The sequence below is a fragment of the Styela clava genome, chromosome 14 (genome assembly GCF_964204865.1).
Source record: "Styela clava chromosome 14, kaStyClav1.hap1.2, whole genome shotgun sequence".
Classification (NCBI taxonomy): Eukaryota; Metazoa; Chordata; class Ascidiacea; order Stolidobranchia; family Styelidae; genus Styela; species Styela clava.
Window position 1 is genome coordinate 1,395,535 of NC_135263.1, and position 21,007 is coordinate 1,416,541.

The following is a 21,007-nucleotide window of genomic DNA, read 5'->3' on the forward strand; positions in this document are numbered from 1 at the left end:
TAGACCGAAGTTTTGTACAAATTTGCTGCGCGCGAGGTTGCGTTTATTTTGATGACGTATTGTAACTTCTGAAAAACTTGCGCGACCGCGATCGTCAATTGGATAGCAATCGACATTGTTACTTCGCCCCTTCAGATTTATCTTATTAGATTATAAGTGCAATGATGCTCATCTTCGATAAGGCCATCCATCGCCTAGTAGAATAGAAACAAAATTTGGGTATATTGAACACAAAAAAACTGGAACCTGTCGCTAACAAATTATCCTTGTCGTTATATTTATTTTCGGATCACTCAGCCGATATTTTTGAAGTTTGCACAATAGGTGATTTAAAATTTATAAACTTAATGTAGTAGTCTCACAAATTTCCATGAACGAATACTTTACTACGAAGCGACAAATATTATTTCGTGACGTTTTGCAACTTCTAAAAAATCCGTGCGACCGCAAGGGCAATTGACATTGCCTATTCCCCCTTCAAAGCCGAGTATTCGATCTTATAAGCTAATTTAAGCCTATAAGTGCAATACTCGACCGGCAAACAAAATACAAAAAAATAGATTTGTCATTATATTCATAAATACATATAAAATATGGTTGAGGAAGCATCGCATTGGGGTGACTTCAGTTAGTAATACTGTTTGTCTTCTCTTTTTTTTTTTTTTATCTTTGTATAATTTAATGTTAGAATTTCTCATAGGTGACGCTGCTCAATCACCTTTTCTGGTTCATCGAGTCTGTCTTCCTTTTGAAATACATTATTTATATTTTACTCTCGTATTTTAGGTATGTGAAAAAATTAAGTATTTACCAATAATTTGTAATGCCTGCCATTTTTTGTAATAAGTTCAATTGAACAATTAGGGCATATAATTTTAAATAATTAGTCTTGGTTATAAATTATTTTTTATCAAAATAATACGACATAAATCAATGCTTACATATATGGCGATATATTCTGAGAAACAAAGAAATAATATACTGAGAAACAACGAAAAGGATAAAAACATCTATTCCGAATATTACTAATTTCAAAGTTTAGTATAATATCAAAACCAATATCATTGGCAATCAGTTGCTGTTACTAGTATTAGGTTGCATAAATGTATGGAACATATTATTCAAAATGGCGATCATTTGAGTCTGTGCTGTAATTACCCTTGGAACAAAATATCAAAGATTTGATATGATTAGGATTATTGGAACGTACATGCCCTTCCTGACTGGCAACCTCAAACGAACACATGTACCATCATGTCTCCAAAGCAGAAGAGATGTCGCTTTAAATAGAAAACATTAAGCATATTGTGGCGCCGTCTTTGGGGATAACTCGGTCCCAGAAATAGCATTCTTTGTTCGATCTCCCAATTGGGAGTTGAATCACTCAGTCGTGTCGCGAGCTGGAGATTGATTTGTATTTGATTTAGTCACGTGGTACGTTGTTAATGAACTTCAAATCCATCATCGACCACGTTTATGATGTAATAATCGATGCCTGACGTCACAATTCGGCGTCGTTTAAAAGGTTTTCAACACTTCGTAAGATGAACCGCAAGTATTCTTTCAAGTATTACAGCCTCTTTAAATTTGGCCATGAATAAAATGCAAGTTTCGACGAGGCTTTTTATCACCGGCCCTCGTATGGCCGATAATTTTCGCCTAAATACCACAAGTTTCCAATTTCAAAATATACAAGTCATATCAGGAAATGGCGATGGTTTCATACCGGTTATTACTTGCATATACGCCAACACATACAGAAAACCCTTCAAAATACTAAAATCACAATTAAACATATAACATGCGCTAATAGTTCCCGCGGAAACTCTTATGGTTTTACACTGATTGTTTAAATAGGTTCCATTACTTTCGAACCCACGACAATTGCACCTGCATACTATTGCACCTATGGATTTTTTTTTGTTTTACGGATATTGGAACCCATACTCACCCTAACCCATGGGTTTTATCAGCCGCATATAGATTGAACCCGCGGATATACACATGGGTTCAAATGTACGATCACCTATAAATATGCGTGCAACTTTTCTTCTTGCTATAGTTGAAGTATGTATGTCTGAGAAAGTCTGACCTCGGTCAGACAAAACGTTACGGGAATATATCTGTGTTAGTGTGCAGCAAGACTCTTGAATCACTAAATATTGCTTCTGACTATGATCAGATACCAGCTTAAAAAGCATCTATTACTATGTAATATTTAAAAATAATACTAAATTTTAACATTCACCATTTAAATTTAAGCCTTGAATACACAAGACGTAAGTACGGTCTTATAGCCTAAGTTTCATAAGTAACTCATTCTACTATCACTACAAACCGATTTGACCACAAATCGGAATGCACAATGAACTAACACAACACTAAATAAAATCTTTTCACGACTCTTTCAAGAACTGAGAACCCACGGGAGTAAAAAAATGTGTCATCCTCGACATAAACCAGTTCAAATCGTCATGAATTGGGACAAATTAAAACGTCCCAGATGGTCTTTACATAAACAAAATGCGACGAATTTTTCAAACTTTATCTGCGTTCTCTGTAGGAAAATTTCCTTAGTTGTTAATAAACACACGACCAAACGCGGGCAATAATATTTTATTCGTCTGATGTCTTTACGGCCACCGAAGTATGTAAGTACTTCCGGTCACATCAGTGGCCGATTACGATTGTACTTTTGAGAGAGAGTATTTCTCTTTCGGGTAAGCTTTTTGCATATCTCTCACTTGGTTGCATAAACAAAATGCGGCGATTGCGATCTTTGGCAGCGACCTACCAAGAAGAAAATTTCGTAGTAGTAATATACACACGAGATGCCTTGTTTATCTTACGCATATAACACCTTCGCTTGTAAACCGGAAAATTAAAATAGCAACCGTGGATGAACCTATTTATATACAGCTGCAATAAAAAATCTAGATACTGTATTAATAAGAGGGCCGTTGTTTTTAGATATTTGTAATCGCCGTGAATAACTTATTAAATGCGCAGTTTTGGACACTTAAAAGTAAAAATCTAAAAAATCCCAGCTCGCCGACTAGATCAAAATATTTACTCCTTCTTATATTTACTTAGTCTAACGCTTTCTCCGACCTCATTTCAATAATTTTTGCTTTGATTCAATACTTTCTTTTATATATTCTCAAAGTACCGCAAAATAGCCATCAATGTCACATAAAAATCTTTAAATACTCTCCCATCAGTTGTGAAATTTCAACTTCAGATAAAATTTGTCACATTTTACTCTATTACCGTTAAAATAGCGCCCAAAATTTGAAAATCAAATTATCAATTCGAGTGAAACGCTTCAAAATCGAATTAAATATGACGTAATAGTTTTACGACTGTCTGTGAAATTTCATTATTACGTCACAAATACGCGAAAGTCACAATATAAAAAGGTTCCTCTGTTATCAATCATAATTGTTTTATCACAATGTGTCACATCGATTTGCGCGATAAGTCTTCAGAGACTGACTATCCCCGCCAAAATTAAATCAATGTCGTCCACACGCCTATTTTTAGGGAACGCTATTGCAGCTTTGAATTTATAGACGAGTGCTTACACCACACTTTTATGTTAATCAGATCGAAATGGCTAAACTTTAGTTTTTTCACAAATCTCCTATTTTGGGTTGCTATCTGGAGATAGCCAAATTAATTAGGGTTTTGCTCATTTTCGGAGCTCAAAATAGAACTCGGATTTGTGCTTGTAATTTCGCGTTTTGTAAAAATGGTACTATGGGCGGTCTGCCGATATATTGTTCATTATTCTCAGTATGACGGAATAATGATGTAACAAGAAATTACCCCGCGAAAATTGTGATAAAAGCGTTTTATCTCTACATTTATTTTAATGAAATTATTTCGATTTTAATTCAATTTAAAGCATAACTTTGTAATGAAATATAACTTTCGCCGCAGACGCTAACCCCACAATTTTCGTGGAATTTCATGTTTTAATCTCCTATAAGATAGCTATCAATTAGGGTGACGCGACTACATAACTATTTTCCGGGCGCTCCAAAAGTGTGTGTACCAATATGGAGGTAACTAATTTTGTTCGCCTACTTCACATCAAGTTGTTTTAAGAAACTGAAACCTATGGGCAGGGTGTATTGACTTGGCTAACACAGACAGTCTCCGAATTCCTAATAGAACAAAGCTAAGGAAAATCGGAATGAAGTTACAGCCTAACCCTAATTTGGTAGACATACTACGAGAGTCTTGCGAGTCTGAAAAGCCTTCAATCTACGAAGAATGAAGAAAGAAGTATGATATAGAGAAATGTTTTTATTACGTTTCAAATGGGGGTTTCGTCGTTCCTGACTACCCTTGTGCTGAACATTAACAAAAACACCGTACATTTATGCAAAGAGAAAAGAATACTTCAACAATGGCCGACAATATTCTGCCATCGATTAACCGTTGTTCACAACTCCTGATAGCAATGTATTTATCGTGCAAAAAAAGAATTCTCGAAGGGTACTAACTAAGTGGCTAAGTAAAGAGAAAATATGCCACGATTTTCCCCATCGTGTTGCAAATAAAATAACTCAGACTGAAATATTTCAAGGTGATCGATGCGAACTAGCCAAGTAAGGCCGACCATGGATCGTTCATTAATCTTTTAGGGGACCAACTGAATGACTACGTATTGGGAAAATATGTTGCGAATTTGAAATGAAAAGTCTGATAAAGTATTATCAATTACTCAAAATGAAATTATTTTATCATTCATTTATATCAGCATTCATTTCGGCTTAACTAATCAATGACCTAATAAGAAAATATGCGGAGGGTCCGAAATGAAATTCTGATAAAAAGGATTTTATCTACCATTTAATGTTAATGAAATTATTTCAAATTTAATTTAATTAAGATAAAACATTGTAACGAAATATAACTTTCTCTGTTTACGCCACCCATACAGTTTTCCTGGAATTTTAAAATAATGACGTAACAAATCAGTCGAAAGTCTTCAACTTCGCCTTTATCTAATCCAACATAAATCTGACACTTTGGCGCCCTCTATTTATAATCCCACATCTACCGACGTCCCCCACATGCGAACCACACTATATAAGTTGAGCTATATTCGCCTTTACGGAAAGATTTCTCTCGCTTCTGATATAGGGTAGCCCCGCTTTTGGAATGTAAGTGAAAAGCATTTTCCTGTATCATACATAGTGATTTTTCGTGTCTTAGGACGCTTTTTAGACCCTCAAGACTCTTGGAACACATGTTTTCCGGCCTTCGGTCGGACCCGCCAGCTGTTACGGTCTAATTTGGCGATTATAAATTGCAAAACCCATTCTTTGAAAATTCCTGGCTACGCTCTGGTTACAAATACTTTATATTTGATAGGAAAATCGGGGGCGCTCCAGAAGTGTGTGTACCAATATATGGAGGTAACTAATTTTGTTCGCCTACTTTACATCAAGTTGTGTGAAGGGACTGAAATCTATGGGCAGGGGTATATTCACTTGGCTAGCGCAGACAGTCCCTGAACCTGTAATAAAACTAAAAAATGGAAAATCGGAATAAAATTATGGCCTAACCCTCACCTGGTACACATACTATGAGAGTGCCAAGTCGGCATGTGGCGTATTTTATTTTCAAATAGGACACGAAAGGTCGATTTTCAGTTCCCAGTACATAAAGTGTATTATTGTAGATTTATAATGTCATAAGCCCAGACGTTACGTGTTTGCGGTAATTTTAACGAGACCTCATAAGTGCAAAGTAAACTTGCATATTTCAAGGTCTTTACCTTCGAACAAAGATCTTTTCGATTTTCTATTTGATTAAACTAAAGAGTCCTATCGTAAATGTGTTCAACAAAGAAACGCCACATCGCAAAATAGTATAGATTTCACCTCCCACGAACAATGAACAAAAATATTATATTCATTTCACATGAATATGTAATGTTTCATTGTAATTCAGTGGTTCCCAACCGTTTATTTAAGCGACCCAAAAAATTTTGAAAAATCTCGACCCGAAGATATGTATAAATACTAAATTGCATGTAAAGATGTAGTACATTTATGATCGCAAAATTAAATTAATAACAAATACAAAACAATCACATTTACATAACATTAATTTTTACCTCAAAGTGAGAAAACTGCGCTTGTTTTAGAAATCGTGGCATGGCTTCAATTAGCAAAATAGATGCCGCCAGGTTTCTACATACACTTCCCACATATATTGATCAAAGCCTCAATATCGAATAAACAATCATTAGAAAATAAAATCAGTAACTTTTAGGTATTTGTTGAAAAAACAGCCGACCCAGTTTTGGGTCGGGACCCATAGGTTGGGAAACACTAGCCAAACTTATTCAAAGATATAATAATACAGTAATGAAATGTCCCAGTCGCGAATAAACGAAATTCAAGCAAGGTTACGAAACAGTCAATAAACGAGAATTGCTTACAGAAATAATAAACAACCATTTGATAATAACACTTTCGGACAGGTTTTTCTAATCGGTCGGCGATGCATATATTACAGAATTGTTGATAAACAAAAAGAATAATCGCTTACGGAAATGATAGACAGTCATTTTATCTAAAAACTTGCGGAATTTCACATTTTCTTAACCAGTCGGATTGCATCATTGTTATCAAACCACGGCCTGTTTTAAAATGGGAGGCAAACAATCGAGCGAGCAACAAGGCTCCGGACAAGCAGCCATGGATACGTAAGAACTTGCTATTCTTGAAGAATTTGGTATTACCTATACCTCAGCGTTTCCAATCGGGGAGAGATTTTGTCTTTCTTGGGGGAAATTTTGCCTCGAATTCGCTGTAATTCCTATTAATGTTCTTTAGTTCTTTATTATTACTATAATTCCTGTTTGTGAAGGCATTGTAAAGTACTTGAACTGTACAAAAGAAAGAGTGCGACTTGTGCATAACACTTGCTACTGAGCTAAGGATCCATTGAATAAATGTATTATTTCTTGTGCATAGTGAGGGAGGAATAAAGAGTCCCAAAATAGGCTTGGAGGAATGCTGCGAGAAAAGTTGGTAATCGCTGAACTACCTAGTTATTTACAACCCAGGGAAAGAAGGCCAGGAGATTTGAACTGCCACGCCAAGTTACGACCAACGATATAACGAAAGCTTAGACCAGCGTTTCCTCGCCTATGAGACAAGAACCAATACTGGGTCGCCTGAAAATTTTCTTGGGTCGCCTGTTTTCCTGACAAAAATATTTTCAGTATATTTTATTGTTTATTTTATATTTGGTATTGCATTATTTCTCAATCGTAATTTATACGTGAGAAATATCACAGCGCAAAATCTTTACAGCGTCTATTTTGCTTAGATGTACCGACGCCACGATTTCAATAACTCGCTGACTGCAAACAACTCAAACTTAATCACTAGCACCTTCGAATTAATTTCTTTCGAAATAAATATTGTGTAGAATGACTGTTTCATAGTAGCCATTCAGTTTTGCGGCCGTAAAAGCACTACATACCGTTTAGTATGCTTGTATATCCGTGGGTCGCGAGATTTTTTGAAAAGTTTGAGTCGCTTGAAAAAACGTGGAAAACACTGGCTTGTTTCCCCAAATTCACCATGAATCTGACTTCCAAAGCCGTAACCATTTTCTTTATCATCTATCCCTGACATGGACAAACTACGCCAGCGGGCCGAAATTGGCCATTTGGGTAATTCAATCTGGCCCGCCTGATGCTGCCAAAACTAAACTAAAACCAAATTTTGATGTATAAGCTGAAAAATACCTCAAGGTATTGGTGGGAAACACTGGCCAAACTTATTCAAAGATATAATAATACAGTATTGAAATGTTCGAGTCGCGAATAAACCAAAATCACGTACTTACGTTAATCTCATTTTTCTACATTCACTATATGCTTCAAATCAGCTGTTGACAAAAAAGTACTACTCTTACTATAAAGCTATATTTCCGGAATACGAACCAATCTCACACTTTTGCGCTGTGGGAAATCAACTCATAAAATACAATTTATCCGCAATCATTGTTTGATTTAATTACACAACTCGACGATTTTGCCCGATACAATAACATTGATTTCCCAGGGGATCTAAGTTAGATGGTCTATATGTGTTATTAAATGTGAATTTAGAACGCACCATGTTTTGGTGAAATAACGGCCTCATTAACATTGAAGTTTACAGACCTGGTTTTTCGTAACATCATTTCGTAGTGGTCCGACTTTAAAATAGTTAACGGATTACCGGGTTTGAAAGACGTGATATATCGAAAGTACATGAAACTGAGAAAGATAAAAAGTCTAGCCCCGGAACTGAATTGATTGAGATTCCTGTAATCGTGTGATAATAAAACAAAGACACACGGAATCGGTACAGTTTTTTAATATAATAAACGGAATACCGGTTTTGAAAAGCGTGATAAAATTCTGGTGAAATAACAGCCTTATTGACATTGAAGTTTAGAGACCTGGTTTGCCGTAATCGGGTAAAAAACGAAGACCATCGGTAGTGGTCCGACTTTTTAATATAGTTAACGGATTACCGGTTTTGATTAAAATTGAAAGATCTGATCTAGAGTTAGGTGGTCTATATATGTTATTAAATGTGGATTGAGAACGTACCGTGTTCTAGTGTTTAGTGAGATTCGGTTTATAGACCTGGCACGGGCAAACTAGGGCCCGCGGGCCAAATCTGGCCAATTGGGTAAGTCAATCTGGGCCCACTGTTGCGGCCTCAAGTGAACTAAAACGAAATTTAGATGTTTTTGCAAAAAATAGCTCGAAAAATTTATTGAGATTGCGTTTCAATTTAGTTTTGGCACAAGGGCTTATTGTTTTGCGCATTTGCTTTTGTAACGCTGTAAATATTGTTCATGAAATGTAACTTTTTACTTCACACCAACATGACCCGCCAGTCTAGGTGTGCAAAATTTTCGGTCCTCCCAAAGTTGGTGATCCAAGATGGCGGACACCGGAACGTAGTATGTGTACCTGGTTATGGTTAGGCCTCAATTTCAGGTATAAATACTACGGGAGTCACTTAGATAGTCCCAGAATTCGTAATAGAACTAAAATAAGAAAAATTAGAATAAAATTATGACCCAACCCCAATCTGGTAGGCTATACATACTACGTTACGGTGTTCGCCATCTTGGTTCACATACTTTGGGAGGACCAAATTTTCGGCCCTTCGTGCCGAAATCTCGCCTACCCCTGTTATAGACGCATGTTTACGCCGCTCGCTCTGAGCAAGTCTCTTTTCAAGCAGCCAATGACAGCTGACAACAAATGCTACGTCCGTAATCCTTTGCTTCGGAACTGCCTACTCAATTTATTACACCCTGGGTGAGGTGGTGGTTAAGCGAATAAAAAATAAAACGAGGACCAGCGGTATCGGTTCAGCTTTTCCATATAGTTAACGGATTACCGGTTTTTAAAAGCGTAATATATTGGAATTCCATGAAATTGAGAAAAATAAAAAGTCTAGCCTCGGAACTGAATTGATCGAGATTTTTGTGATCGTGTGAAAAAAAATGAAGACCAACGGTATCAGTCCGGCTTTTCAATATAGTTAACGCATTATCGGTTTTGAAAAGCGTAATATATCGGAATTCCACGAAAGTGAGACAAATAAAATATTTAGCCCCGGAACTGAATAGATCGAGATTCCCGTGATCGTGTGAAAATATAACGATGACCAGCGGTATCGGTCCGGTTTTTCAACATAGTAAACGAATTACCGGTTTTAAAAAGCATGATATGAAATTCTCTGAAAGTGAGACAGATAAAAATTCCAGCCCTGGAATTGAATTGATTATAGTAATAAAAGCAATTCTCACAGTTGCCACCAAACCCTGAAATATGCACCGGTAGTTCAACTCTGCAAAATCATACGGGGAGAGATAATATGAATGCAGAAGAAGCCTTGTAGGACACCTTACCATTTATGTTCTATTATGGTTTTGATCCCGTTTTTTTTACACGCCACCTCCCCCCCCCCCCCCCCTCCCACTAATGAAAACACGTGAGATTTAAGAAAAACACCCCCGTCACGTTTTGAAATAATAAAAAAAATTGATAATTTTCCAGTTTGGGTTAGGGGTGATTTGAAAATTTGATTTTCTAGCGCAAAATGCATTTCTAACCCTAACTGGATAATCACTAATTTTTTATTTCAAAACGTGACCGGGGGTGTTTTTATCAAATCTCACTTTTTTTCATTATTTTGAGCGTTCGCGAAGGTGTTTTTTCCTGGCGAGGGCCTCGTACAAACTATTTCTGAGCCCTGAGTCAGAATCGAAAAGAGCAGTGATTGAAGATTTGTAAGCAACTATTGGATCTATACAATGATTTATTGCTATAATATAGGGGTGTGCAACAGACGGCCCACGGGCCACAACCCGGCCCTTGTCAACACTTAGATTTTTCTCCATCAAGCATGAAATTCTAATCCGACAATTTATGTTAAAAATGCGCTTACATGGGTAAAAATACGTAATGTTTTTTGACTCTTGTCGCTGCGTTAAATCGTCTTCTGTTTAGCCCAGTGCCTTCATTACTGTCAGGCTAACCCCCAGGGGTCGGCAACCTTTCGTCGCTCGTAGACCAAAATTAAAGGTTGCAAGTCATTGGCGGGACGCACATATTTTTAGAAAGTTAAAAATCGAATAGATGACCGATGAATCACATTTTATAACACAGATCAGAAGTTAAATTTTAAGCAGCGCGCGAAGACTGACCATTTAAATATTTTTTGCGCCATTACACCATTTGCACTTAGCATCAACTTTTTTGCGTTTTGTTGCCATTTGTCTAAATTATAGTTAAATTATAGGCTCATTACCCGAGTAATTGTGAATTATATACTTGTTACGTTATAATATAATATAGTCTACACGTAAATTCTTTTGCGTAAAGAATATAATCGACAAAACAGCTATGATTTGTTACTATAATTCAGTGAAGCGTCGCAGGCCGGAGGTTGCCGACCCCTGGGCTAAGCTATATCCTTTCGCATTGTGAGAATTATCTATTTCGTTGTGTACATAGAAATACTATTTTTTTGCTTGGACCAGCTAGATGTCTGAAGTTGGTTATATGGCTCACCGACAAAAAAGGTTGTACACTTCTGCTATAATAGATAGCTATATGTAGTATATTATCGTAATAAATGTTAAAATAATCTATTTGCGATGATCTTGTTTTGGAAACGTTTATTTATTGTGTTGTAATAATAGATAGAAAAATAAATAACAATGATAAGTATACATATTATTTATTCATTCTTCGTCACAATAGAAACCAAAACAAGGCCTGTATGAGCAAATAATACCATTGTGACGAATAAACAAACCATAAGCAAGAATAACGAGATCAACAAAGGTGATATCGCGAAAAAATAAAAATTGATTATTTTGGCACAAATGCGTTTGGTGGTGCTAATAATAGCTCACACGCAAAAGCATACATAAGCGTTACTTAGTTCCTTCAAAAGACTCTGACCAATTATTATATGATGCATACAGATTCACTAGCACGAAAACAAAAGAGAAAAATATTTGTGAATATTTTCTATGCGATTTCGAGAGTCTTGTTACACACTAACACAAATATATTTCTGTAATGTTTCGGCTGACAAGCATATTTCAATCATAATATACTGTAACCAAATAAATACTGTACTTGTGTGTGCAGTAATACTCTTGAATAGGATTACCATATTTTGGGGATCTCAAAGCGGGACGCCTCCAAAGACCATAGCTGTGATTTTTGCACCTTTGAATTTAATATTGGGGTCCTACATTTAAAACCATCCCGACCGTCATCATTGGCCATATTGTAATCGAAAGTTCATGCACTGTCTGTCTAAATACCGATTTCAGTTCGAAAAATAGAAATAAATTTACGTTAACGTTAAGCACCCTTTTGGCGTACGGGGCTTACGCGTAACAAAATGTATATCAATTATCCGCTAACAAAACAACGAAACAAACAAAACCACGCACCCACCTTCCGTAAGAAGGTTAACGGTACGCTACACAGCAACAACAGTATCAAGAACATTCTAATAGGTATTGTTCGTGTATTATGCTGACTGGTTGAACACCAAAGCGGGACATTTGGCTGACCTGTCGGGACACCGGGACAAGACGTTGAAAATCGGGACTGCCTCGCCTAAAGCGGGACGTATGGTAAGCCTACTCTTGAATCATATATAATATTCATCTTTATTCTTGCTACAGCATCTCTGCATTATACGCATACGGATCCACTTACACAAAGGCATAAAGCAAGGTAGGGTATCTTTCAGCCTCGCGTAACCCCAAACTGATAGAAGAATAGGTTGTTAGTTTCGCGTAACCTTTAATGTCATTTTAACGACCGCCCCTCCCGAACACTATAGAGATAGGCAAAATCGTGCCCCCTCCCCACTTTCAATCACTGGCTCTTTCCTCTGACCATAGTATTTTTTGCACTATATACACTGATGCACAAGAGCAAAAGAACATGCGCCTCTTGTGGTTCACTAGCTATTTCTAGTAATGCGCCAGACATCAAATAAGTACCTAAAAAAATAAAAGTATTCACGAATTCAAATGTTCAAACAGTATTTATCGGCCATAAAATGTCGTGAAACCAAAACATAAAACTATTGTTTGTGATTTTAGGTGAATTGCATTTAGTGGTGAGCGAGTATAATAAAACAGGTGAAGGCTGAGGGACACTGGCATAGAAAGAAGATAAGTCCCGCAGAAACCCAGACGATATCATATGCATCGTAAAAGGGTGTCCAACTAGCGGCCCGCGGGCCAAATACGGCCCACAAGGAAAACTTGTGCGGTCCGTGAAAAGCCAATTTTAAATGGGGTGCGGCCTGCGAATAGAGTTTTAAATTTAGTTTAATATAGTACGTGCGATAATTTCAATTTCTTTGCGTTGCGAAGCCTATGGTTGAGCTCGTGCACAGCGAACAACGCTTATTACAAGATCGATAACCAAACTTTTTGTGAACGCTGCAACGACTAGTAAGCCTATGTTTAGTAAAGGTGCGGTGCGCGGTTTCACTCAGTTATTTTTATCAGGCCCTCCTGTATGAAAGGTTGCTCACCCCTGCATTATATTGTTAAATTGATTTCAGTATCATTGTCCAACGCTTTTGTCAGAATCTTTGGAATAACTTTTATGTTCTTTAAAACACATTCCGTCTATTGATATAACTAAATAAATAAACAGTTACCCGGAAGTGAATCGCGGAAGTATTGTCATTCATTAAGGTCATAATAACATCGGACAAGTAAATAATCTAAGTAAATATATCAATGAATGACCTATGTTTCAGATTTGACATGTTCCCGTTCAAGGCTGCATGGGCAAGGTTCTCGGGGTCGAAAACTTGGCCCAACTAGGCTGGCGGGCCATGTAAGTGTGACGTAAAAGTTACATTTTATGAATAATATTTGCAGTGTTACAAAGCAAAGGTGGAATACAATAAGCCTCATGCTAAAACTAAATGTAACAGCAATCTCAACAAATTCCTTGAGTTATTTTTTAGCTAAAACATCAAAATTTAGTGGTTTTGGTTTACTTGTGACAGCATCAGGCGGGCCAGATTGAATTACTGAACTGGTCAGCACCTCGCCCAGCGTGTACTGGGTCAGCAATTCCGAATTAGAGAGATTTGCAGGCCCCCTGATTTGCAGGCCCCCTCCCCCTCCCTCCCTTTTAAAATGTAAAAAAAAAAAAAAATGTATCATACCTATCAGAAACTACACTCCGGACCCGCTAGCTGTTACGGTCTAACTTGGCAATTGGAAATTTCAGAAACCCCTCAACCCCCTTGAAAATTCATGTTTGCGATACTGAGAACGTGCCAAAATTTTCAATATCAAAAGCTGTTATCGAAATTTACGTCAACCTACAGTCGGGAGTCTGAGTTGGGCTCAAAAAAAATTTTCAACTTGGAATTCCAATTAAAATTATTCTAAATTCTATTTGATTTCTCGATTCCACAGCCCTACTTATGATTATGGCTGGGCATTTTTGAATACTTGATGATTTCAGAATCAAATCGAATAATTTTTTCGAATCGAATATGAATACTTGGAAGATATCTATTCGTACGTGACTTTTTTATTGTAATGAGTCCTTCAGTCACATAAATTAATGAAAACATGAAATCTATCAACAAATAAGTTGGCTGAGTGTTTACATACAATAAGAAACACATTTCATCAATAACTCACTATGAAGAAAAGAGTCATATATGTCAGAATCGCATTTCGAAAATATGGCTTCAATAAAAATATTGAGGAATCCACATATGGCGAAAAAAAAGAATAACATCGACATTTTATTTCAAACTAATTCGAACAACTTACTATTCAAAATGCCCAGCCCTACTCATGTCGTCATGTTTTTCAGAATCTTTCACTTTGAATTTGTTGTATTCGATTAAGTCGCTTCAACATAACATTATTACCTCACAAACCACGAGTAATTTAAACTAATCTCTTTTAATCGGATCTGGTTTGTAAACAACCATGTCGTCTACAATTCCTTCTATATTGTTTTGACATAATTGGGTAAACTCGCGTGGATTATGACAAACAATGTGACAAATAATATACAATATTATGACACGAAATAATACATCATCGATCAAGTTGACAACAATAATTTCATAAAGGAGCTGTCACTCAAAACTTTGGTCGCCGAAATAACACTGGAAAGAAAGAGAAGAATGCAAACTGCACCCATCAGAGCCTAATTTTCAATAATCAACTGGTCTTGTAGAAAACCAATTGCTTCTTGTGAGGTTGCCAGCCCTAGTCGGGTACGATAAAAGTAAATTTTACTAGTTTAATATGCCAGATGTGTGAAATTAGGGGCACAGATGAAGCTTGCTTTTTTTGCAAATTAGCAAACTAGCACTCAGCATTTAATGCATTTTGAGCTTAACAAACACCCCTTTCACGCCGGACAAAGCACTGCACAAGCAACTACTGGTATGGAAAAAGCCACTATCTTTGAAAAAAACGGAATTTTCCTGGTTTGTAATTGCATGTCAAATTTATTACAACCTGGATAAGGTGGCGGGTGTGACATTTGGATCAGATATTTTTAATTTGCTATCCCAACATCATCCGACACCAAAACCATCATGCTAAATTTCATTTCATAAAAACGCATGCGTTTATTTCGTGGTCAAAAATATGCATTGTGACAAATGGAAGAAGTAAATTTTACTAGTTTATTGAGATGAGGCAACAATGAAATTTTTTGCGAGCTGGGAAGCTGCGAGTTTTGTTAAATCAAATGAGGCTGGCTTTGTTTGGCGTTTTGCACTCTTTCATTCCGATCAAGGAAGAAACATACATTTCAACAAATGCTTTACCTAAATTTATTGCACTTTCAATACCCTTTATAAATTACCGCATTGTTGAACTAATCGCATTAAAAATGCTATAAAAATAGAAACGTTAATGAGTTACTTAATCCATATATCCGTCTTATTATAATAGTATCAGTTACAGCCTTAGTTATGTCCTGGATTATAAACCTCATCCCGGCAAAGTACTGCCTAATGTAAATTCTAACGAAGCTAAAGATAAACATAACAAATGTAATCGCATTCGAATTAGTTGACAAAACTTTTCAACTTGTTTCGATAACGTCCGCGTAGGCAGCGCGGACGTGCACGAATACAACTATATTATTTTTGATTTTGATGAAATTAGCATTTTGGCCAATAATTCTCCTCGGTGTAAAGCCACTAATTTTCGCGGCTTTTGCCCCAAATAAGGCCAGGTACAAGAGTTCATTTATATCTAACGATTCATCGAAGAAGCTCTCCACAGACTCACTACGATAACGCTGTTGACGTTGTACAAGTCAACAATTTTCTCTATTTTGTTCGATCCGTTTGGAGAACGGAATATCGATAGCAAGCCAAAAAACGGTGGATTACCAGTTAATTGCTCACAAATAGCAAAAAAGGGCTGAAAAGACGCTATGACCACCCGTACGCGACAGAAGCGCGTACGCGACAGAAGCGCGGACGCGCACGAAAACAAGTTGTATTATTTTTGTTTTAAGTGAAATTATCTTTGACTTGATAATTCTCTTCCGTTTCTAGTAAAGCCACTTAACCTTTCAGTAAAATAACTTAAATCTCAAACAATATGAAGAATATATTTTCTACTCGTATAAGGGTAATTAGTGGATGTTTTTGTGGGGGAAAATCAATTCAGCATTACTAAAATTTAGCAAATTCGAATAAAACTACAGGATGAGAACATAGATATGATAATAGTAAACTATTATAAATTTACAATTTCATAATTTTTTTCGGCGGTCCTCAGACTTCCACTTTCACGGCCTTCTATTAAAAGGAACCTAGTTTTGCTTCTTACCCAGTTCCATCACTTATTTTATGTCTGATGCTCAATAGTAAAAAGCCAACAAGCGAATGTAAAAAAGTAAACGAATTACAGTCGATGAATTAGCAAAACACAATCAATTTACTTTAAAATAATACAGCATTAGCGAATGGCGTGGCGTAGCCAGGGGGTGGTTTTGCGGGTCGACCCCCCTCCTGCCCTTTTGGAATGTAAAAAAAAATAAAGATCATTTTTTTGTATTATACCCATCAAAAATGTCAGAAACCCCCCCCCCCCTATTGAAAAATTCTGGCTACGCCTCTGCCTGGGATTCACATCAGGGATTTTGCTTGAAGCCCACAGAAAGCCAGTCTGAGCCCTCCAGGGGTGGGCTCAGTTTAGGAAACTCTGCACTAGAATAAGATTAGCTTAAACTTGAAACATATTTGAGAAATAAATCTTCTTCTACTCATTTATATAAAAATTAATATTGGATGTTTCTTTGGACAACTTTGGAATTCAAATAAAACAACTGCTTTTTTGATAGAGATACCTATATTGGAACAGTGACTCATAAATTTATAATTTCTCTGTTTTGATTTCGAGCAACCTGAATCAGTTTCTATGACTGGGTCATATCCTCGAACAAAAGAGCGTTTTCGTTATTATTATTTGGGGCTTTGTGCATTTTCTATGAAAATAAATATGAAAAAATATCGAAAATTCAGGCCCTTTCAATCACAAGAGTGTCAGCGACGAAATCAATTTGTCTCACTAACCCTCGCAACAAAAACTCCTACTCTTTGTTGGTTCTTATTTAATAGAGATCTTGGATCCCAAATACACAACTCAGTGTTGCATGATATGTTACAACTGTCTGCATGATATGTTTCAACTGTCTGACTTTTTGTTTACGACGCTTTATACGCATTTCATTCCGAACGAGGCTCTGTACAATCACACACTTCTAAGCAGGGATATACCGGTTTGCTACAGCCCACCCAATTCATTGGCGCGGCGGTGGGGTTCATCGTGCTAAGCGTTAGGAATACGTTTGTCGCCGTTTGTCTCTGATTACTCTGCGTAGGTTCGCAGGTTCGAATCCCATGCGGGGATAGTTATGTGCGAAAGGATTGCTGGACTCCTCGCCGCAGGATGGTTCACGTAACCGCTGGTCGGGTACGGCTTCTTCCATCATCAAGTCCATGTTTCCGAAAACAAATAACTGGCTCACTAATCCCATATCCGACATAGAATGGTAACTGGACGAAAGGCCGTGGTTCGCCATATGATTGAGCCGCCTTATCGGCTTTCCTCTCCCCCGAGATAAATATGTAAATCCTATCCCCCATTGTTGGTGGGGTGTGGACATAGAATCTGAACTCTAGATTTTTACCTGCTGCTCAGCTTTCGTGTCCTGTTTGGATTCTTGAATTTTGTCACAAATGCACGTATTACAATTTATCATGTTAAATATTTGCGTGTTTATGGTTTTACAATATTTCTAAATATTTTCCGCATTTAATATGGATTATTTTTTAATCATTTGAAATCCAGGATTATCCCGTCTAAGCTGATAAAATAAGAAAACAGAATTAAGAGGCGAACTATGCAGCGGTTTCTAACGCGCACGAAAATGAAGTTCAAAAACAAGTCAAAATGGAAGTAATATATATAGTGTTCATATGGATAGTTTTGCAAAATAATTATTTTTGTAGGGCAGTGGTTGCAAAGTTTTTTAAGTGAGGCCCAAATAGTAAAATTGAAAAGATTTTTAGTGGGACATTTTGAATTTAACCACGTGATAAACTTGTTAAGAGACATTTATTAGACACTAAAGACTCATAAAAACACAGGTTTTCCGGCGTTCGGACCCTCTATAGCTGTTAGCTGTTTCGATCTAACTTGGTAAATAGAAATTTCAGAACCCCCCACATTGGAAATTCTGATAGATTATTTTGTACTAAAATGCTCATTTGTTCCAAAGCACACCTATCAACTAAATAATTTTCGTTAACTCTACCATATGTTCGGCAGAAATTACGTCTACTTGTTGCCAAAGTGTTTCAAAGCATTCAACAACACCTTTCACTCCGGAGAAGGCTCTGTAGTATAGCGGTCACTGCTATTTAAGTAGATATACTTTATTTTAAAAGTACCCAAAGCAATTACTTCAAAGCAGCGGTTCCCAGCCAAGGGCCCGCCAAAGAGGTTCCAGAGCGGTTGGAGAGGGTCCACAATGCTGGGCGGAAAACTGACACCAGGAACTGTCCTTTATTGGCCGACCGCTTGTCTCATGTGCAACTGATAAACAAGTCAATTTTAGATTTTCAGCACTCTAAAATGAAAGAGATCGCTTGAACATCCTAATTGTGATTTTTAAAGGTACACATGAAGTATGTGAACCAAGATGGCGGACACCGGAACGTAGTATGTGTACCAGGTTGGGGTTAGGCCATAATTTCAGTTAAAAATATTACGAGAGTCCCTTGGCTAGTCCTCGAACTCGTAATAGAGCTAAAATAAAGTAGTTGGAATAAAATCATGACCAAACCCTAACCTGGTACAAATACTACGTTTCGGTGTCCGCCATCTTGGTTCACATACTTCGGGAGTACCTTTTTAAATTGTTTACTATAGACAACTCAACACTAAACGACTCCTAATTAATCATCGTACACTCTGATCTACGTTCGACAAAAATTACTTCTAGTTGTTACTAAAATATTCGGAAGCATCTGACTCGAAAACGCACACGACCTACTCATAAACTCTTTGCCGACTGTCTCCGGGTAACTGTTCCTTAGTCGCCGACCGCTGGTCTGTCAGCAACTAATACGCATATCTGTTTCAACTTTTCAGCCCTTGAAAGTCTAATTGTCAGAACAATATTATTTTTGCTTGTTTTTTTCAAATTGTCTACTAAATAACTAGAGTAACTAGAGTCCAGGGTGGTCCAAACCCAGGCCCGCGGGCCATATGTGGCCCGCCGCTTCATTATCTGTGACCCGCGTTGCACTTGCGCGAAGGTAAACAAAAAATCGCGTTTGGAATTGTTTCCTCATCAAAATAACCAGAAAATTTAGTAATTACCCTCCTGTATCTCAAATTTGGTAATCACTCAGTCTGCGATTATATGTAAGTTATTTTGTGAACATTAGTTTGAGAAAGAAAGAAAGCTGACCGATTCAAACTGATTTTTCAAACTGGGAATACCACAATGCTTGCTTAATACTTCTGCAAGTTGTGTCGCTGACAATATAAAACTGCATTTTCTCCATTTTTTTTCAAGATTTTTGCACGTTTCAGTGATGTTTTTGGCATGTTTTAGCTAGATAAATGACAAATAATGATTATTGTGTTTGGACAATAAAAGTGTTTGTTTTGTATTGCACTGTTTACTTATTCTTGGCACTATTGTGGCCCGCGAACAATACAAAAATAATAGTGTGGCCCGCGAGGCCGACAACCTTGGACCACGCTGAACTAAACCATAGGTTCTCAAAGAGCCCTGCGCACTTGGGCTGCGCACAACAACCACAGGGGCTATACAATCTATTTGTTTACCTAATAAAATACTGACTTGGTTGATTTTAGGCGCTCCCGTAGTATGTGCAACAAGATGGCGGACACCTGGACATAGTATGTGTACCAGGTTAGGCCATAATTTTATTCCAATTTTCCTTATTTTAGTTATATTACGAGTTCGGGGGCTAGCCAAGTGGCTCCTGTAGTATTTGTGCCTGAAATTATGGCCTAACCCTCCCCTGATACACATACCACGTTCCGGTGTCCGCTACTACAGGAGTAGCTAATTTTGTACCTGCCCAAAGACGCAATACCGCATTAATAAAATTTAACAACGGTAGCGTCGAAATGTGGCAAAGATACGGTTTTTCAAATATGACATTATCTATAAGTTCCAACAGATGATGCCATATTTCAATTACCGCCTTGTTGCCACACAATTCGACACTACTTTATTAATATTTTAACAAGTGTATTTCTTACATACAAAGCAGCAAATACATCCGAGTCATGAAATGAACTAATTTTAATCTACTCAGAAACATTAATCGGTAAGCATCAATGGATTTTTATGAATTTATAGTGGAGCTGAACAATATTCGGTACTCCTGAAGTATGCGCACCAGTTTCGCACTACCTGAAGCCTAACCTGGTACACAACCTAAGTTCATGTTGTGCGCCATCTTGGTGCGCATACTTAAGGAGGTCCCACTATTCAACCCCTCCTTAACGTCAAAAGTTTGAGAATCTCTGTCTAGACAATTAAACGACTCATTTACCAAGATACACTTCCTAATTAATTATTGTTCACTCTGCTCTGCTCTATAGTTTTTATGTATCTAAGAGTACTTGAACGTCGCAAAACAGGTGTTATCTTAACAATGTCATGCGTCAATATTGAAATACTTATGTCAAAAACACTGTCATAAAATAAGTAAAATCAACACAAATCTAAAATTATTGCGGTACTCCATTTTACATAAAGTTTTCATTATACACGTTACACTCCAAAGAAGGCTCTGTAGTATAGCAGCCCCTGTTATGTGAGAAGCTTATTTAATTTAGAATTTTCCGAAGTAATTACTTT